This window comes from Equus caballus, chromosome 17, assembly GCF_041296265.1.
Source record: "Equus caballus isolate H_3958 breed thoroughbred chromosome 17, TB-T2T, whole genome shotgun sequence".
Classification (NCBI taxonomy): Eukaryota; Metazoa; Chordata; class Mammalia; order Perissodactyla; family Equidae; genus Equus; species Equus caballus.
The window spans coordinates 82,443,240-82,463,888 of record NC_091700.1 but is presented as its reverse complement, the minus strand read 5'-3'; the positions used below and the strand labels follow the sequence as shown (position 1 = coordinate 82,463,888).

Below are 20,649 nucleotides of genomic sequence, written 5' to 3'. Positions count from 1 at the left end.
TTCTAAACATTAAGTGACAAAACAGGCTTACTAGCAAAAAGGCTTGGAAGACAAGGAAAAGTCTACAGGACCTGGCAGCCAGTATAGTCAGAGACATCATAGCAATAAAGGAGCATATTTTGGAGGGCAGAGAATTGTGAGTAACTAAGACCATCTTACTATGTGGGAGATGTCAGTGGGGATGAATGAGTTTAACGGCTCACCAGAGAGAGAAGCAGAACGTAAGGGTCTCCACATGATGGTGGTAAGTAAAAATCTTAGCCCATCTTCACAGATGCCCAAGGAGGAAATAATTTGAGGTGGTTGGTCGCTTTACCAAAACTCTCAGCTATTAACAGACATGACATCTACACTATCATTTTCAATCATAAACACCATACAAGCCTGGAGATTCATGCTCATTTCATAATTAGACTATTCTGTTTATATTAATTAATTAATTAAAGACTATCTTTAGGGTAGCTTGTTATATTTACAACTAGAAAATCTCTGAAACAGTATTATCATATTTAGTTTATTTGTCTGCTTTTGATTAAAAGGGAAATAAATTAAATGTGTGATTTTAGAAATGAGAGAAGAGACATGCTGGTAGCTAAAGCGTGATTTGGATCAGAAGGTAAAGTAAAGGCATAGGAAAGATGGAAGGAGAGAAATCAAGTAGCTAGTAAGCACCTACTGACTCAGGCATTGAACTACTCATTTTATACCTATTTATCTCATGCCTTCCAATAACCTGTTTCAAGATATAAGCTTTATCTCACCCATGAGAAAACTGAGGGCAAGACAAATAATTCACTCAATGGTTGGTTGAACATTTAATGGCCATGTATAAATCAGTGCAATTTGAACAAAGAAGAAAATTCCATGGATATAAAGCCCTAATTGTACACACACACACACACACACACACACACACGGCATATTTATGTTAACATACATGCATAAATACATGCCACTGGGCATAAAGTCTTTTCCACTGTACTGGAAAAGAAAATGTACAGTGATCAACTTAGCCTTCTCTCTTGGTTGGAGAAAAACTTCAAAGCACAAAACCTACAAGGGTGAATTAGTAGCATTTCACTCATTCTTATAAAGTTCAGCACAACCTTCTCTCCACTGTGCAGTTTTTTGTGTGTGACATTCCCAGGTCCTAAATTTTTCTACAGTTAAATTATGGCATGATTCCCACAGTTCTGAATCACTTGTTGATAAATAAAGTGATACTTGACTAAGAGCCGTGAAACCAATTAAAATCCTACCCAGCAATAGAAAGTAAATAAAAATCCTCTTACTGGTGTCAGACCAAGGCAACTTCTAATACAATGGGAAGAAAGTTAAAAGAGCATACTCTAATTGTAGCAGCTGAAGTCAACAGTAGCTGTGGTAAATATAAGATATATTATAGAGGTTTGTATTCATTTTATAGGAGTTGGGGGTCTACCACACACAGTACTAAATTAACAAATGACTCTGTTTAGGGTATGTTTTCAAGAGAATTAAGAATCCTTCATTTAAAAATGTAGTTGACATAGTAAAAGTAATTAACGTTTCTCCATTTAAATTTCTGAAATGTTTAATGGTTGATTGTGTTCTTTCAAAACGATACAGCTCATATTTAATTTCCCCTTGTATTAAGTTATCTGTAATATTGTAAATGATTTTTTTAGGATTTTAGGTCAAGATTTTTCAAAGTTAATTAGTTCTCTCCTCTTTCTAATATTCATCCAATCTCAAAAACAATAGCTAAAACTCTACTAGGAAAAGAATGCTGAATTTCCTCTCATTTTCTATAATCACAATGATAGTAATAACAGTCAATTTTTATTTATTTGTTTTATTACATACCGGATACTTTACTATGTGCTTGATAAGGATTATGAGGATTATTTCATTACATGCAACAGCCCTGTAAGTTATGTAAGAGCATTATTCCCATTATTACAAATAAGGAAACTGAGGCTGGGCAAGTTTCAATAACTTGCCTAGTGTTACACAGCTATCACAGGCAGAGCTGGGCTTGGATCCCAAACAGCAATGACTTCAGAACTTCAACAGTAAAACACAATAACATCGTGAGCAGATAAAGAGCTTGTTATTCAAATGTGTAAGCAAGGTCTTGCAGCTCACCTGAAGGCCCGAAAGCTTACTCTCACAAACTAGCACTCACTATAATTCTGCAGTCCTCATTTGAGAAGAGTACTTGAACCAGGCTGTGTCCTCGTGGGTAGGCTGAGGGAGATGAACAGTGATCATGCCTGAGTGGACATTGAATATTATATAATTAACAAGACTGATGACAGGGACCTGGCTTAGATGAGGTGATTCCAGAACATAGCCAGACTAGTGCAGATACAGATATGCCATAAGAATATAAGCCCAGACAAGGAAGGGGGCAATTGAGTTTCCGTAAGATTTGATGTAACCTTCACTCGCTCAGACATTAATGTCCAAGACTGCCCATGGCCCAGCAGCTTGTACTTCCACGTCTCTCCCGAAGAACTGATGAATCTCTCTGCTTTATATGCTGGTTGCACTATCTTCTAAATCCTTTAAATATGTAAATCAGTTTTGATTCACCCAGCTAATATCTGTGCCTAATGTCTCCATTAATCTGAACAGGGTTAGACCAACTACAGCCTGCGGGCCAAATCTAACCTGCCTGTTTTTGTAACCCCGTACAAATGACTTTTACAATTTTCAGTAGTAGGAGAAAAAAACAAAAGAAAAGGAAAAGAATATTTTCTGATACATAAAATGTATACGAAATTCAAACTTCAGTGTGTAAATAAAGTTTTACTGGAAAAGAGACATGCCCATTTGTTTATATTGTCTACGGCTGCTTTCTCACTACAAGGGCAGACTAGAGTAGTTGCAACAGAAACGATATGGCTTGTAAAGGCTAAAATATTTACTATCTTGCCATTTACATGGTCTATAAAGTAAACTCTGCCTCTAGAATGTAAGCACCACACTGATAAGACTTTTTTTTTCTGCTTTGTTTACTTCTTTATCCCTAGCACCTAGAAAGGAACATTCAAATAAATTTACTAAAGAAGGAAAGGAGGAAGGAAGGGAGGGGGGAAAGAATTTGTCAACAAAGCAATCCTGCATATGAAAATTAAATCAAAGGGTCCTTTGTCAAGAGCTCTTTAAAGAATACCTAGCTTCCTACTGAAGCCCTTTTGCAACTGACTTTATTACTTCTACTTCTTCCCAACAGCTGTAGATTCCAGTAACACCTACTATCCAGCCATCGTGGGACCACACCATGGTATGCCTTGTCCAGGCAGTTTTTTCTCCCTTAATATCCTTCCTCCCTCTAGACACTAATTTCTGCTTCTCTGTCCACTGAAATGATATTCATCCTTAAAAGTTCAAATTCAACACCACCTTCTCTACATGGTCTTTCTCAGCCTTTCCAGAATAGATTGCTTCTGCCTCTTCACTCTAATACATTGCCACATTGAGTCGATAATTGCAAGATATTATGTTTAACTATTTTGCTTCTTAACAAAATCATGAGCATCCCTAAAGCAAAGGATGATGATACTTAATTCATCAGTGTACCCAACCCTGACATGTGACAAAACAAATCAATAATCAGCCAATACTCCAGTGGGTTTAACACTGAAAAGAGCCAATTGGTTGATCTGATTTGATTGTTCTCTGCTATTTTAACAAAATTTCTGGTGAAATAAAATTATGCTATCATTTTAAACAGAAAATTAGAACCTCTTCCCCCAAAAAAGTTTTGTACAAAGATAGCAGTGTCAAAATTAGGGTAAAGGCTCTCAAGGTGACAGGTGCAAGGAAATTATTACTCATCTATTGAAAAGTCAGATATGGGGCCAGCCCTGTGGTATAATGGTTAAGTTCACATGCTCTGCTTCAGCAGCCCAGGTTTAACAGTTTCAGATCCTGGGCACAGACCTACTCACTGCTCATCAAGCCATGCTGTGGCTGTGCCCACATACAAAAGAGAGGAAGAATGGCACAGATGTTAGCCTAGCAATAATCTTCCTCAAGCAAAAAGAGGAAGATTGGCAGCAGATGTTAGCTCAGGGCCAATCTTCCTCACCAAATAAATAAATAAATAAATGTCAGATATGATTGTTAAAAAGCAACAAATACTCAATATCACATACAGAGAAATTACCTAAACCTGCCAAAATTAAATGAATCATAATACTAATGTTCTAAATTTATTTAGCACTTTAGAAAATATCACTTAAAAGAAAAAAAATTGTGGCCAGCCCTGGTTAAATTCAGTGCACTGCAATTCAGTGGCCAGGGTTTGGTTCCCGGGTATGGGCTTACACTGCCCTGTTTAGCAGCCATGCTGTGCTGGTGGCCCACATACTAAAAATTGGAGGAAGATTGGCATGGATGTTAGCTCAGAGTGAATCTTCCTCAGCAAAAAGAAAAAAGAAAAGAAAAAAATTTAAATTACTAGCAATTGAATACACTATCTCTTCTTTTCAGTGTTATATGAATAGTTTTATACTTAGGAATCAACAAAATTATTGAGCTTAAGTGCTTAAAAATGACTCAAATCAGAAAAATGAGCAGAGATAAACAATTTCATTCAGCAGGGAAAATTCAAGTGATAAAAATGCTTAATGAAATTAAGATGTCAAAATAGCCAGGTAAATACAGTGAAACAGAAATTCAATTATTTTACTTAATGAGACAATCTGCATTTAGTAATGTTATTGCTAATCTCAGACATTCTGAGGCTTTCCCATAGTTCATCAAGACCAGAGACATCTTTGTAAGAAACACTGAGAGGCCCCCTATGTTTATACACTTAATAGATTCTGTTTCTACAGTCATTTTACCAAGGCTTGATCTGCTTAGTTTGAAGAAAGCCTAAATACTCATATGAGTTCTACTTCTTTAAAACTAAACCAATCTGATGGAAATATTTATTGTGAAAGTACCTAGTTCCATAACGAATCAAGAATAATCAATTAACAGTAACAGGAAGTAAATTGCTTGGTCAGAGGATAGATCTACTCTTGTCTGAGGCAATTTAACATCCCTTGCTACAAATTCTTTTTTTTTTTTTTTTTTTTTTTTTTTTTAAAGATTTTATTTTTTCCTTTTTCTCCCCAAAGCCCCCCAGTACATAGTTGTGTATTCTTCGTTGTGGGTTCCTCTAGTTGTGGCATGTGGGACGCTGCCTCAGCGTGGTCTGACGAGCAGTGCCATGTCCGCGCCCAGGATTCGAACCGACGAAACACTGGGCCGCCTGCAGTGGAGCGCGCGAACGTAACCGCTCGGCCACGGGGCCAGCCCCACAAATTCTTTTAATTACCAGGAAATTAGTGCAAATTCTTTCTTAAACATTTTCATTTTCACCACTACGTGTCAATATGACCAGTGGATTGTTTTCAGTAATATTTCAATTGATTCTTTCTTGGACTCTCTAAGCTTCAAATTTTAATAATAAACCTGATTCTCACATTAACCAGTTCTGTCTGAAACTATCTTTCCAGGTCAGCCTAAAAGTCCACCACTTAAAGACATTTGAAAACACCCTAGAATTATAAAGAAAGGGGAAGAGGAATGAAGAAGTGACTAGCAACGGACATGATAGGATGAATTAATCTGATTTTTTTCCTCAAAATGTAGTTACTCTGAGGAAATGAGAAATGTACTGAGTACAGGGCAAAGAACGTTGAGGTACAGGAAACCCTTCAGTGCTAGTTTTGGAGACAGAGACCCGCAGAAAGGACAGTGCAGTGGAAATCTTGGAGATGGGGAAGTCCTAGGAACTCCCATCACAGCCTCCCACTGTGACCTCTCTGCAAGTTATGGTAATTTCAATGCACCTGCCTCTAACTCCAATCAGAACAGAAGTTCTATATGCGAGAAGCTTCTGTTAGTTCTTCCATATCTGGCTTCTCCTTTCTTTCCATAGAGTCCTTAGCTGGTCACACGGTCAGGCAAAACACAGACTTCATCTTGAGTCTTCCCTGAAACTGGGTGTGGCAAAATGTGATTTTTTTTCTTTCTAGCTATTAGGACATGAATGGAGGTAATATATTCAACTTGTAAGTCATATTTTGACTTAAAGAGGAAAAGGGTATCTTTCCCTATCTCCCCCCTTCCCCCAGTTAGAACATGGTCATGAAGTCAGCTATCTTGTGCCATATGCACAAGGCCAATACTCTGGAGATAGAAGATGGTAAACAGATGGAAAGAGCCTGGATTCCTTGAATTATTTACTCATGATCTTATGAGAGAGAGAAATAAACTTCTGTCTTAGCTGAGCTGAACCTGTATCTTAGTTAAAATACCCTGTGAGAACCAAAGTCATCATGGTGCTATTTTTCATATTCCCAGTGCCTCACGGTAGGTCATTCAACAAAAATTTGACTAATGGAAGGATGTTTAGACAAACTAAGAATGGATGGAGGATGGATACATGAACAGATGGATGGATAGATCAATGAGTACATGGATAGATGGAAAGATAGATGTGAAAAAGGAATAGATACTGAAAAGAAAAGGAGACATGAGCATCAGTTTTAAAAATTTGCCTTGGACCTGCCTAGCCTTCAGTCTTGCAGTAATATCTGGGCTCAAGTTGAGAAGAGTTAAATATTCATAATGTATTAATATAGACATTGGTCAAGGCTTTGTGATCTCCCACATCTACTAGTCGCTCAATCTTGCCCAGCAGTTTTATTTCCATAGTCAGTTTTCTCTTCTATTTTCTTCTTATTCTCAGCAGTTGACTTTAATATTTATTTCACATAGAAATTAGAAATTCTCATACTAGCCTACTCTCTAGCATATCTGTTTCATATGTTATCATATTTAAATTTCATTGGCATGTGATATTAGGGTACACTCACTCCTGTTTGAAGTATCGTCTTCCACTGGCTTTTGACATTACACTTACATGGTCTTTTTTATCTCTAAGATACTCTCTCAGTGTCCTTTATCTGTTCTTCCTCCTGGCTTGTATTCTAAATGTTGGTAGTCTTCAGGGTTCTGTCCTTTCTTCTCTCTTAACATTTTCTCTGGGAGATGTCACTCCTTAGTTTTAGTCATGATGAATATGTTGATCATTCTAACTCAAACCTTTCCAATTCCATATATACCATACTCCCAGATCCTTATATCTAAAATCTATGGGATGTTTCAATGTCGTGGTTCAGAGGTCCTGGAGGCTCAATATGTCAAAGCTGATTGTTCATCTTCCCTACCTTCTTCCTTCTCCTTTTGTAGTTCTTTCTGTGATTTTTTGCAATAAAATATTTCATTTTCCAGAGATTTTATGATTTTATATGAGATTGTATTGCATAATTTCCCAATCTATATCTCTGCCTAGGTGCCAGGAAAATTGAGGATATCAGCAGATTATGTATTTAGTAGATTGTATTAGCCTGGAATTTATGTAATCTACACAACCCTATATCAGGTACAATTATTATCCCATTTTATAGATGAAGTATGTGGTGGAGCTAGGATTTGAACCCAGGATTGTCTGAATTGAAAGCCCAATTTGCGCTACTGCACTTGCCACTCTGCGTTGTAATTGCCTGTTTCCTTCTCCATATTACCTGACAGAGTCTAGGTTCCATGAGAGTGGGGCTATTACAAATGTCCCCACTATTTTGTTATACTCTTTACTAATATTAAGGAAAATCATCAGTACACATTCATTCAAAATGCTTTTGAAAATAATGAAGAAAAGAAATTGGAATAGAATGTGCTTTGCTTAATATTTAAGAATATTACTGGGGCTGGCCTGGTAGCTGAATGGTTAAGTTCCGTTGCTCTGCTTTGGTGGCCTGGATTAGCCCGTTTGGATCCTGAGTGTGCAGACCTAGTACTGCTCATCAGGCTATGCTGAGGCAGCGTCCCACATGGCAGAGCTACAGGGACCTACAACTAGAATACACAACTATTTACTGGGGGGCTTTGGAGAGAAGAAGGAAAAAAAAGAAGATTGGCAACAGATGTTAGCTCAGGTGTCAACTTAAAAAACAAAATCGAAAACAAACAAAGAAACAAAAGAACAAGAAATACCCCATTTTAAAACAAAGAATATTGTAAGTCTCTCACTACATAGGGCTGCATTTTTTCCCCCTTTTTACTCTGACAGGAGAGGTGGCTGTGTTTACAGCTCTCTAATATCCTTGGTTTTGTTTGTTTGTTTTAATCCATGGGTATTACCGCCTATTAACATCCTAGATTCCATTTTATATTTGAACACTTTACTCTCACTTTTGTACTTTTCATTAAGTTAGGTAGAACTGTATACACTTCCTTCTTCATATTTGCTCTGTAGAATCCATACAACTGTGGCATTTGCCTTTTCTCCCGATGCTGAATGTTGGCAATGTTGAAACGTGAGGAGAGGCTTAACTTAGTGAAATCTAAGGAGGAGAGGCACAACTTCGTGAAATCTAAGAGATTTGAATGTCCTACTGCACCCAAAATGAGAGATTGCCTGACCTCCTCTGATGGTAGGTTTTATCATTTACTATGTGCATTAATACCTGAAAAGTACTTAGAAAAGAACCTGCCACATAGTAAGGGCTTTCTAAGTGTAATCTATCATTCGTATTATCTCAGTCACGTGGGGAAGTCCTTACCACCTATGAGAGAAGACAGGGCTGTGCCAGCCAAACCAGACTGTCACTTATCTCTGGTTTAGCATTCCCCACTTTTGCATGAAACAGCAAGTTTCCAAAATTGAAAAAGAATACAACTGAGAGTGAAAGCTAGAGACAAAATGGCTAAATAACAGGGAGGCTACTGTTTCAATGTAACACTTGTCATTTAAACAGGCCTTTTTAGGCATGACTAGAGCTCAGAGACCTTTAACATGGAAGAGGTGGGTTCCCGCTGCAGACAGTACAAGGAAGTCTGGGCTGGTAGACAGGCAGCAGAGCCATCAGGAAGGAAGCACAGAGCACCAGGGATGTCGGCAAAAAACACTAAGCAGATCATCTGGCCAAGGTGATAGCTGTCAGGATAGTCAAAGAATATGAATCAGGATTGTACTCACATGGACTGTGGACTCAGACGACGGTCAGGATCAGAGTTCTCAAGGAATTAGAACTGTTAAGGTACCGAATCATGGATTTAGACATTTGAATAATACAAGTGCCCATGAACTGAAACTAAAATTGAAATCAGGAGCTTAGACCTAAGAATGATGAAAAGTCCTGACTGGAGTTGAAGATTAAAGCAGTGCCAGCAGTAGACTGACTGAACTAATGACCTGATGAACTAATGACCAAAGGTTCTTCAAAATGTTTCTAGCTGGAGATAAGACTGGATCCATAACCTGAAGTTAGGCTGAGTCTGGAGGTGAGGAACTGAACCCAGCTTTGACTCCTAAAAGGACTTTGGAGACTGAGAGGAAAGCAGGCTACACATTTTATTTTTATCTTTTTAAATCATGACTTTGGGCAAAGAACATTTGTTGTCATATGAGATTAACAGCCATGACCGCTCAGAGAGTTGTTATAAGAAATTCATGCAACAAAGATGTTTCATAATTACTTAGCAAAGAATTTTTATACTCTTTTACTAGTTGTCATTTGTTGAATCTCCTAATCTACATATCTCTAAAAATCTTTAGGCTATCATTTACAAACCCAATGTCATATGCCCTCATTAAGGAAGCAATTTAGTTAACTAATGCCATTATATTACTGAACATTCTAACTAATCTGACGAATTTTTCATAACCACCCAGTGGGATCTAGACTCCCTGGTAATTTCTAACAGACAAGCTGATAGAGAAAAAACAAATCTTATCAACACTGTCACTGCAAAAATCTCTTTTGCTGGAAACTTGAATTAAGATCCCCATCCCTTTACAAAATCTTCCCTTCAACTTGATGAAAAATCTTAGATGGCTCAACATTTAAGCAATCCCCTTAGCTCCAAACGTAAAACTCTCCACTGGCAAGAACAATTCTAACATAACCACCTCTCCCCACCTTTTGGGCCATCGGACAGAAGAGGTAGAAATAACTAAAATGTCACTATTCTTTTAATTTAGAAACTTAGCATTAGCCATACTTATTCCAGGTTTGGGATGCAGTAATAGTAACAACAGATTTTGTTTTTAATTCACAGATGAATTCAACAAAACAGTAAAGCTCTACCTACCACAAGATAGTTTGGGAAATGAAAGCAACCAGGAGATGAGAATTTCAGACTCAGAACCATACCCACTAATGAAGTCCTGATGGGATGCTGACATGACCATAAAAGCACTGTCACTTTTAAAGATAACGCCTTTTTCTTAAGACTATCCCTTTGTCTGCTGCTACTTAAAATGAAAGTATAAGAATAAAATGAACTTGAAATTTAAGGAATGTGATTAAAATGAATTATGGATAAAAAGTGTACAGAAATAAAGCAAAGTGCATTTAGAGGCAAAAAACAAAATATAATTAAAAAAACAAGCAAGCAAAAAAAATCCCTATGCTTATTGTTTTCCAGAATGACAGAAAATTGATAAAATTTATATTTGCGGGATAAAAAATAAATTTTAGATTCAGCAATTACATGTGTAAAGATTTTATACTCAATTTTTAATCTGTCTTCCTACTATTCTAAATTACAATTCTTCCTACAGTTCTAACAATTTGTTTTCTAAAAACAAAAACCTTGATAATTATGCCAAATGGTGCCTTTGCAATAAATACTTGCTCACTTGATAATAATCAGCATCAACTGACACCTATATCATACATGGAAAGTATTCAATAAATAGTTACTGACTGAATGAATGAATGAATTCCACATAATGAATGTATACAAATAGGTAGCTTTAAAGAACTTTTAAAAACAAGTAAATCTTTTCTAATAAAATTACAAAAAGATTCAGGCTGAAATTAAGATAAAGAAGACAGGATCCAGCATTTAGTCTATATTCAATAAATGATTTTTATTTGTTGCATTATTTTTAATAAGGAAAATGGAGAAAGTTCTGGAAAACACATTTTAGCTCATTTCAAGCTCATGGTTTCTGAAATACGAGTAAGTTCTGCAAGAGGAATATGCAGAACTCCAGAATTCAATGTGAAGATGAAAAAGAACCACAGAAGACATGGAGAAATGAGGACATACTTAGTTTAGCTCAACTATTATTCTTAATCAATATATAACATGGATTGGAATATTTATTTATAATATTGCATAGAAAAGGCTCCTTATTCTTCCACAGGCGACATAACAATAATAGTAACATTGAATGGGCATATGATGTTTTTGCCTGATTACCATCCCTTCATTTAGGAAATATCACTTCCCCAATTCCATCTCCTCAACTCCTTATCACAAGAACAGGCATTTGACCCAGGGCTGGCTAATCCACAGGGTACCATTTCTTTTTCAACATAAATTGTTCCAATTTTCAGCAAGTCCTTCACAGTGGATTAAGATATTGATATATTTTAAAATAATATTATTAAATATAATATTTTTCTACCAAGTGGTTTAACTGGAAGAATATGACAATGTCGCTGCCATCTTTCCTGATATCTGGAGAGACATTCAGTCCTTGGCATAAACTCAAACAAACATGGGGGAGAGGGAGATGAATGAGGGGAGAAGGGAGGAGGGGAGGGAGGGAGAGAGAAAGTGGTGAGAGGAGAGGCAGAGGGAGAGAATGAGAATGAATGAGAATAAATGAATACATCCTGAAGAAACCAAGTCCTTGTTCTACTTCCTAAGCCTCAGCTACCTGCTCTTCTGCTTTTGATTTCAATGAGTTAAAACAAATTAATTCCTTTTCAGGTCTATGACTCAATGTAGTCCCTTCTGTGCTTAAGCTAATTTGAGTTTCTTTCATTTGCAATTGGAAAAAAAAAAACCTAAACAAATGTCACTGCTTGCTGCATGTATTAATCTCTGGGTTACCAGATCTTCCCATTTTTGCTCTTCTAGCCTTCAACACCTGTAGGACCAATTTCTACACTAATTTTCCTCTTTTTGAAATACTTAGCACAGTTTCTGTTCTGCTTGCTAGACCCCAACTGATAGAGTATCTGAAATTGGAGTTTGGAAAAGAGGTCTTGGAAATGAACATGTTATAATCAGCAGCATATAGACTGTAAGTGAAGCCACTGAGTTGGGTGATACTCCTCGGGAAGAGCATGGGGAATAGGTTTAGAAGGAGAGATCATTTTAAATAGAAAAATGAATATACATTTATAAGATTTTGTTTACTGTTAGGTAGTTTCCAATTAAGAATAAACTTTACAAAAAGATATTATAAGAGCTTACATAAACAAATAAGTAAATAAACCCCTAATCCTGCACATAAACTAAGTCTGTTGACAAATGAACTGTTTTTGATCTCTGCCTCTCACGTTTTTGGCTATTTCACAGTTCTATCCTGTTTGCCTTCTGCTTCCATTTATTCCAAGGTGCTGTCAGAAAGAAGCTAACTGATCATGTCAACATTCCCTATTACTCCCGGCTCTCAGAGCTGCAGTCACTGAGGCCTAACACCATACAGTACCCTGGATCTCATCGGATACAGAATTATATGGTCCGCTAATTTCAGAGACCTGGCTCCATTAACGGGAATCATAGTGGTGGAATCTCTTCAAAGAAATATTTACGTAACTAATATGCCTGAAAGGACACACTTGTGATTAGGGATTGCTGGTCAAGTGTAAATTTTACATCTCGATGGCACACAGCTGCAAAGCTGTCATATTGAATTTAATTTTTTATTTATAGTCTGATTAAATCATTCTAAACAAAATCTGTTCTGGGACACAAATCCTAAATAAACAAATTTAACTGCCTGCTCCCATATCTATTATCAAAGAGGAAAACAAATACACAGGATTGATGTTCAGTCATTAACACTAAATGCCACTGGAACCAGGTCTGCCTATCCCAATATGGATAAATTTTTCTAAATCTTCTTAAGCAAAACTAAATATGATTCAAATGAATAAACATTGGTTTTCTTTCACCCACATCTGATCAATTCTAACATCTTCTCCTAGCTCACCACTCCAATCCCCTTGAGCAGCATGGGTAACTAGAGGCATTTAGGATGGGAGAAGCTGCTTCGTGTGTGCGCATGTGCTTCCTGAAATTAGGTCTAGCCCCCACATAACATGTCCAACTGCTGCAGCTGCAGTCACGAAACATCCACAAGGGACAAATAAGCATGTGAGTGTACACTATGCTTCTATCTGCAACAAACTATATATAATATATTCAAGAAGCTAACCATCATGTAATAGTCTAAAGGCATATCAAACTTTGTAAAGATTTAAAATACCATATAGCATTTTGTCCTAGGAAAAGGAGATCGACTCTCCTTTTTCCTGTTCTACAATGGCAGGAACCAATTCTCTTGTTCTCTCTTGCATTCCAGTCCTAGCACTTGTAAGAACATAATGGATGCTACATAAAAGACTGCTGAAAAAATCAATGAATTTCCTGGAAGTTATCACACCTTACCACCTTATTCTCGTCTACCCTGCACAAATCACTTGAGAAAGACTGTTTTATAATAACTTATAATTTCCTTGAAAAAAATCATTTAAGAAGTCATGTAAAACAATTTATTTAATAATAATAAAAATATAAAGGTTTCTGATGAAGTATCACTACAATGAATACAGGATCTGGAGATAACACCTGTTGAATTAAAAATGGCCTTCTTCAAAAGAACCTGAGAGAATCATCATTCAACTCAAAAAACTTCTAGAACATTGTTAAATATTATTTCCAACTCCACTTTCTTGCCCCTCTCTACTTCTCCCACCTGGGATCAAACAAAAAGCCCACCCCATAATTTATTACATACTCTTAGGATATAGATGATAGGAAATGTGAAATGCAGATTTTCTCTGTGTGGTTGTCTTCTGGGGAAAATCTTTCACTGTCTAAAAGAGTGGCCATGAACACTATACTACTCTTATATTAGCCAAGGACTCTATCTTGGAATAAGTCAGCAGGTGAAACTTTGTTTATGCAATTATTCTGCCTTCTACTAAAAACCTTTGCTTAAATTTAGATACATAATAGAAATAAAGGGCGTTTACTTCATTTGTCCTTCACCCCAAAAGATAGTTCTGTGAGCTGTGATTATCATCTGTGGACTGCATGTGAGTCCTGCTGCATCTGGGGAAGGGAGGACCCTCCCATTTACACTGTCATCCTTCTCTTCTTTGACAGGTAAAGCACATGAGGCACGTGGAAGTTCCTTCTCTAGCACATGTAAAATCATATGTGGCAAGGGTAAAATATTCAATTTACTTGGGGAAAAATATTTCTATCACACTCCAAAGTCTGATAAGAATGTTAGAACTTATAACATATGGCTTAAGCAAACACCCACTGAAGCACAGCTTGATATGGTTCTCAGAGCCACCACCTGCCACAATTTCAAGGTATGCCTGCAGTTTCAAGCTCTGCACACTTGGCATCATTACTGATAAGGTACAATAGAACTTTGTATTTACAATCTGTTTGATATTTCAAATATTTCCTTGGAATGTCTAATTAATTAAAAATAAAGAATAAACAATTTTTAAGTGATCACTAAATTCCAATCAAGGAAAGCCCCCTTTAATCCAGACATTATTAAAGAGTATGTATTCATAAAATTCAGCAAGTTTAGTAATTAATTCTACTATATATATTTAACATTATACATATGAGCAGTGGGGAGATATTTTAGAGGGTCAGGAAACAGAGTAATAAAAAGTCATTACAATCAATATTTTTAAACCAAAAAAATGTGACAATAAAAGGTTTCTAGGCTTCTGATCATTATTTCAACTCACATTTGATATAACACATGTCTAGGAAAACAGTGAGTTTGCGACAACAAATACGTTCTACATAAACCACACAGAAATTGTGGTAAGCCAACCCTAGGGTGACCCCCACGATCCCTGCCTCCTGGGATCCACATGCTCACATGATCCCCTTCCTTTCTGTGGGTAGGACCTATGACTTGCTTCCAACCAAAAGAATATGGCTAAAGTCATGAAATCTCACTTTTGTGATTACATTAAATTGCATAAGACTGTCTTTCTAGGAGCCTGATGAAGTAAGTGGCCAGGCTGGGGGAGTACACACAGCAAGGAAATGTGAGCAAGCTTTAGGAAGAGCAAGTGTCCTCCAGAAGCAGAGCGCAGCCTCTCGGATCTGGAGCCAGCTAGAAGCTGTGGTCCTCAGTTCTACAACCACAAGAAATTGAACTCTGTCAACAATCTGAGTGAGGTTAGAAGTGGATTCTTCTTGAACCAAGCTCCCAGATGAGACTGTAGCTCAGCCAACACCTAGACTGCAGCCTTAAGAAACCCTGAGCTGAGGACCTATTTAGGTCATGCCTGCATTTCTGACCCATGACATTTTTGAGATGATAAATGTGTTTTCTAGGCTAAGTTTGTGGTAATTTGTTACACAGAAACAGTAACTAATACAGAAACGTTACAATGTCTACAGTTTGGGGCAATATTCTGTCTTATCTATATTTCTGTCATCAAATATCACCTAGAAAGAAAAAATCTAACATAGATAAAGGTTTAATTGCAATCAGTAAGATTAACATTTTTAGCGCCAATACCTCTTTAAATCTGAAAGTGGTGCAAAAAAGAGAAGAGGCTTTGCCAAAACATGCTTCATATTAAAGTAATGTTAGGGGCCCGGCCCCATGGCCTAGTGGTTAAGTTCGCATGCTCTGCTTCGGTGGCCTGAGGTTCACCAGTTCAGATGCTGGGCGCAGACTCACACACCGCTCATCAAGCCATACTGAGGCAGCATCCCACATAGAACAACTAGAAGGACTTACAACTAGGATATACAACTATGTGCTGGGGCTTTGGGGAGGAAAAAAAAAAAAGGAGGAAGACTGGCAACAGATGTTAGCTCAGAGCCAATCTTCCTAATCTTCCTCACCAAAAAAAAGCATGTTTAAAGTAATGTTAGTCTTGTAGTCTAGTTGCTCTTTTATTATGTAAGAAAAAATACAAAATACATCTTTATACATGTATATTCATTCACTTTCATGATAGCCGAGTAGTTGTTTTTGCTTCACTAAGGAGACACGTAAAGTAAAATGATCTTACACTCCATCTCAAATTTCTCTGCAAAAAATATGTCCTTCAATGTTATAATCCAATGTTACTGCAATTAAAATAAATAAATTAAATAAAATAAAATCCCAAGTTGAAAAAAACAAAAGTTGATGCTCTTGAATTTTCTAGATCAAAAAATTATATTGTCTGTAAGTGATGATTTTTCAATTATATCCCTTCTTTATGTTTTCTATATTATTGTATTGTCTGGAATTTTCAGAGTAACTGTATAAAGGTCATGATTTTAGAAGGAATGCCAATAGGATTCTGCACTAAACATGATGCTGGTGTTTGATTTAGAAGCTATGCTTTATGATTTAAAGAATCTACCCATCTATTCCTAGTTATCTCAGAATAAATCTCACAAATAAGCGCTGAATTTTATCAAATGCCCTTTCATCTAGTGAGAGTATCATGTTTTCTTTTTGGACTAATTAATATTATATATTACAACAATAGATTTTCTAATATATGATAAATCAAAAATAAATTATATATATAACCAGCCTGTATTTAGTAATTAGATCACATGGACCTTTACATACAAATCTCAGTAAGCTCAGTAACCACACCTGCATCATTCTGGTCTTAGCAACCTTCAGAGATACACCCTCAGCCACAGTACCACTGCAAGGGAGTCTTTGTGAGTTTTCCTGGTGGGCCATGGACCACTTCTGCCACCAGCTGTGGACTGCATCCTGATGTTCCCTGTCCACTAATACCAGGAGCCAAAAGTGTGCACTTCTGAGCCAGTAGTAAATGCTGCCCCCTTACTCAGCAAGTCGGCTAGGCTGTTGTTACTCACGACTGGAGCAACTCTTCTCCCTTACGGAAGCTCCATAGCCAAGGTGCTTGGACCAGAGGCATTACGACATTCTTGGGGAGAGCTCTTCAAAAATTCACACAAAGCCTTTCTTCCCTGCCAGGGGGTCTGGATGAGAACTAGTTCAAACAAGAGTGCTTTCTCTCTGCCCTGAATTAGGACTGCCCTCTGGCTACCAGGATATGTGACCAAGTCAAGCTCCTCCATCACACTGCTTCCCTTGTAATGAATTCTCAGAAGCCTTCTTTTGTACTACCCATCCCCCACTGAAGTCATACTCCAATACTTCCACACCCATACTGCAGTGGTTACTTTTCAGAGAGAAACGTCATTCCCCATTAACTGGTAGATTCAAACAATCATGCATTGAGTGGGTTGAGGAAGCACACTGAACTCCACGTGCCAGTCATAACTCAGTTCCTTCTACAGGTCTCATAAGCTATTCATCACTATCCTTTTGACTATTACAATTCAAAGGACAAATGAAGAAATAAGATTATTTCTTTTAGTACTTACAAAGAGTAATTTCTTAAACTATTCTTTTTAAATGATGACCCTAGATCAATTAAGAAATATCCAGGGGCCGGCCCCGTGGTGCAGTGGTTAAGTTCACACGTTCCACTTCGGCAGTCCGGGGTTTGCCAGTTCAGATCCCGGGTGCGGACACGGCACCGCTTGGGATGCCATGCTGTGGTAGGCATCCCACATATAAAGTAGAGGAAGATGGGCATGGATGTTAGCTCATGGCCATTCTTCCTCAGAGAAAAGAGGAGGATTGGCAGCAGTTAGCTCAGAGATAATCTTCCTCAAAAAAAAGAAATATCCAATCTCCTACCAAATAGCCAATCTCATACAAATCTGAAAGAATCAGAGCAATGTGTTTAGGAATTGGAAAACAATATCATCAGTCACACCAGATTGTCAGTCTTCTCTTGACTCACCTACTAATCATGATACAAATGCTATAAACACTAAAAAGCTATGACTTTTTAGATCATGGCTTTTAAAATTAATGTTAACTTTGCTGCATGATTTCTGATGCAGTGGATAATGACAAAAATAGAAAAGCTATTATATTATAAATAAATATCTGGGTGTACAAATGAATTGTCACTAAAATATTTATTTGAAGTTAATTAAATTCCATTATTACATCCATCATTACAAATTATCTCCTGCATTCTAATCATTGGTTAATTGCTTATTATTTCACAAAGATGGATAAATGCAAGTCAAATCACTAAGAAGATGGCTACATTTGATTTCAGTATGGGGTACAATTTACTGTATCTGAAACAACCGCTGTAGTAAATTAGCTAAATCCACCACACTCTTGCAAATAAACTCCAGTGTATCTGGGTCAGTTGCTTACAGAGCCTAGAACAGTGCTGGACACACAAACATTTCCTGAATGAATAAGAAAAATACCCAACTATCCACAAGTACTGTGAATGCATGTACCTCATACTCCCACAGATAAGTCTTGAAGAAAAAGGTTAAGGAGACACTAGAGCCAAGGTTGTACAGTGTTTCTCCCTCATTACTAACATCTAGTTTGCTGCCTGGACAGTGAATAGGGGTTGGTTGAGAAGGCTTGATATAGTTTCTCTTCACCCTACCTCATTAATGACTTTCAGCTTCCACCTTGCTCCATTCTTTTATCTCCAAGCTCTACTGATATATTTTAAACATCCACTCCTATACTTCGTGAGAAAAACATAGGTACAGGTTTGGGCAAGTACGTCATTAGGTAGTATTTTCTTCATACAATCAATGGATCAAAGAGTCATATATTTTTGGTACCCCATAGTCCCAACTACATAGTAGGTACAAATTTCTATAAGTAATTGTTGATTGGTTGTTTTAAATAATAACTGCCAAACCATCCACTGGATACTTATTTTTGGTTTGAAGAACCTCAATAAATCTTGGAGATGTCTTTAGAACGAAAGACTCACTAAAAACAGAGTCTTCTTGGCCATGTTCATTTCTATCTGTTACTTCTGCAGGACCTAGCACAGTGCCTAAAACATTCCAGACATAGCTTAATTCATCATATATTAATAAATGAACAATTTAATTATTATAGGTTAAAATGAAAAGTAGACCCCCTTCTCTTATGTTTTGAGTCTATATTTCCCAATGAATAGACTGAAATTAATAACAAACAGAAAAACCAAGGTCTGCCAAAAGTATATAACACTTTCCTATGATGAGATTAAAATCAGACATTAAATCAACACTCTAAATACTGAAATAGATAACAGACACAAAAGTTTAGGTCTATAATTATGCCCCAATGTGTTGCATTATGTTTATTATTTTAATATGTTAGCTATAAAAATTGTTGGCAAAATCTAACATAAATAATTGTTTAAATAATTTCCTATATTTTGGCTAGATCAATTAGCTATATTTAGCTATAAGAAGGCAAAGTTTAAAAGAAAAACACAGTCATTGAGCTTTTACTGTGTATCCTGCTTATTTTTTTCATGTAGATTTTTGGAACATTTTCACTAATTAAATGACCCCCAAGACATTTTTAGTTTTAACAAACCACAACATCATTTTGCTTTTAGGTGCTGGAGATCCTCAATATATTTACATATAGATTATCTAATTTATAAAATGTGGTCCTGAATGAACACATAATTACCACTCCTCCACATTCCACCCCAAAATGGAGCACTATATAATTATGAATTAATGAGATGGATTTTCTTTTGTACCAGATGTAAATGAATTTCATTACTTTATAAAAGTGAATGGTTCCTCTAATGACTGAATTTAATGTTTTTACTTGTTTGTTTTTTCTTATTATGATAGTATTGAGTTTTAAATGTGCACATTATTATTTTGTTTCATAATTTCTGTAAAGAACTAGACTCCTACATAAACCTATTATGTAAATAGATATTTTTAATGATGATGTTTACTTAAGGCTATTCTGTGTCTAAATGCTCACAGATAATAATTATGCTAATCAATTATCAATCTTGCTTTACGATAAGATGAAAATATACTGAAACTTTATTTATAAAGGTAGGGACTTGAGTGTATTGAACATGCAAATGTTAAGAGCAGTCATATTTTTAGTAACTGTATAAAAATGTTTAAGGTAAAACAAGATGAGAGAAAGACTGGTATTTAGCAGAATGAGAAAACAAGTTCAATTACTTAATAGTATTCCTGCAAGGAAAATTATATGTATGGAACAATATTCCATGGCAGATTTTTAAATTATTAGGCATTTAAAAAGATGGGTAAAACATGACTCTTAGCAATTATGGAACATTTTTTTAATAATTATTGAAAAATTCAACTAGCTGATTAAATTTAGGAAAATATCTTTAATATGAAATTATCTCCTTTGCTTAAAGCAACGGACTACAAAACACATCAACATAGAAATGGATCAAAGTATACACAGACTTTGGGCATCCTGGAGTGCCAGTCTGATTGGCAAAGAAAGAATGCTGAAAAACAAGGTCAGGCATAGATTGACCACAATCAGAATCTTTTTCATTTTCAGATATTATAATCAGATACTCATTTCCCATAGTCCATGTGAACAGGTCATAGTGAAATAGTTCTATCCGTAACATATTTATAAATATCTATATAACTTAAAGGGTTTTTTCAATTTTACTAGATGGTAACTCTCACACTAGACAATATAATAAAGTGCACTATTACCAATACTTCAGAAGCCAGTTTTTACCCTTTTCA

At 36.4% G+C, this 20,649-nt stretch overlaps 1 protein-coding gene and 1 long non-coding RNA gene across 7 annotated transcripts in view; one reads left to right on the top strand and one right to left on the bottom strand.

The window, feature by feature from the left end:
- Positions 1–10,246, top strand: part of LOC138918553 (uncharacterized) — a 33,968-nt gene extending 23,722 nt beyond the window's left edge. Inside the window, exons 2-3 of the long non-coding RNA XR_011428047.1 lie at positions 3,221–3,271; positions 10,111–10,246. This is a non-coding gene — a long non-coding RNA (uncharacterized lncRNA). The remainder of the gene's footprint in view (positions 1–3,220; positions 3,272–10,110) is intronic.
- Positions 1–20,649, bottom strand: part of GPC5 (glypican 5) — a 1,274,841-nt gene that overhangs the window by 1,107,153 nt on the left and 147,039 nt on the right. The gene's annotated exons all lie outside the window — the stretch shown is intronic.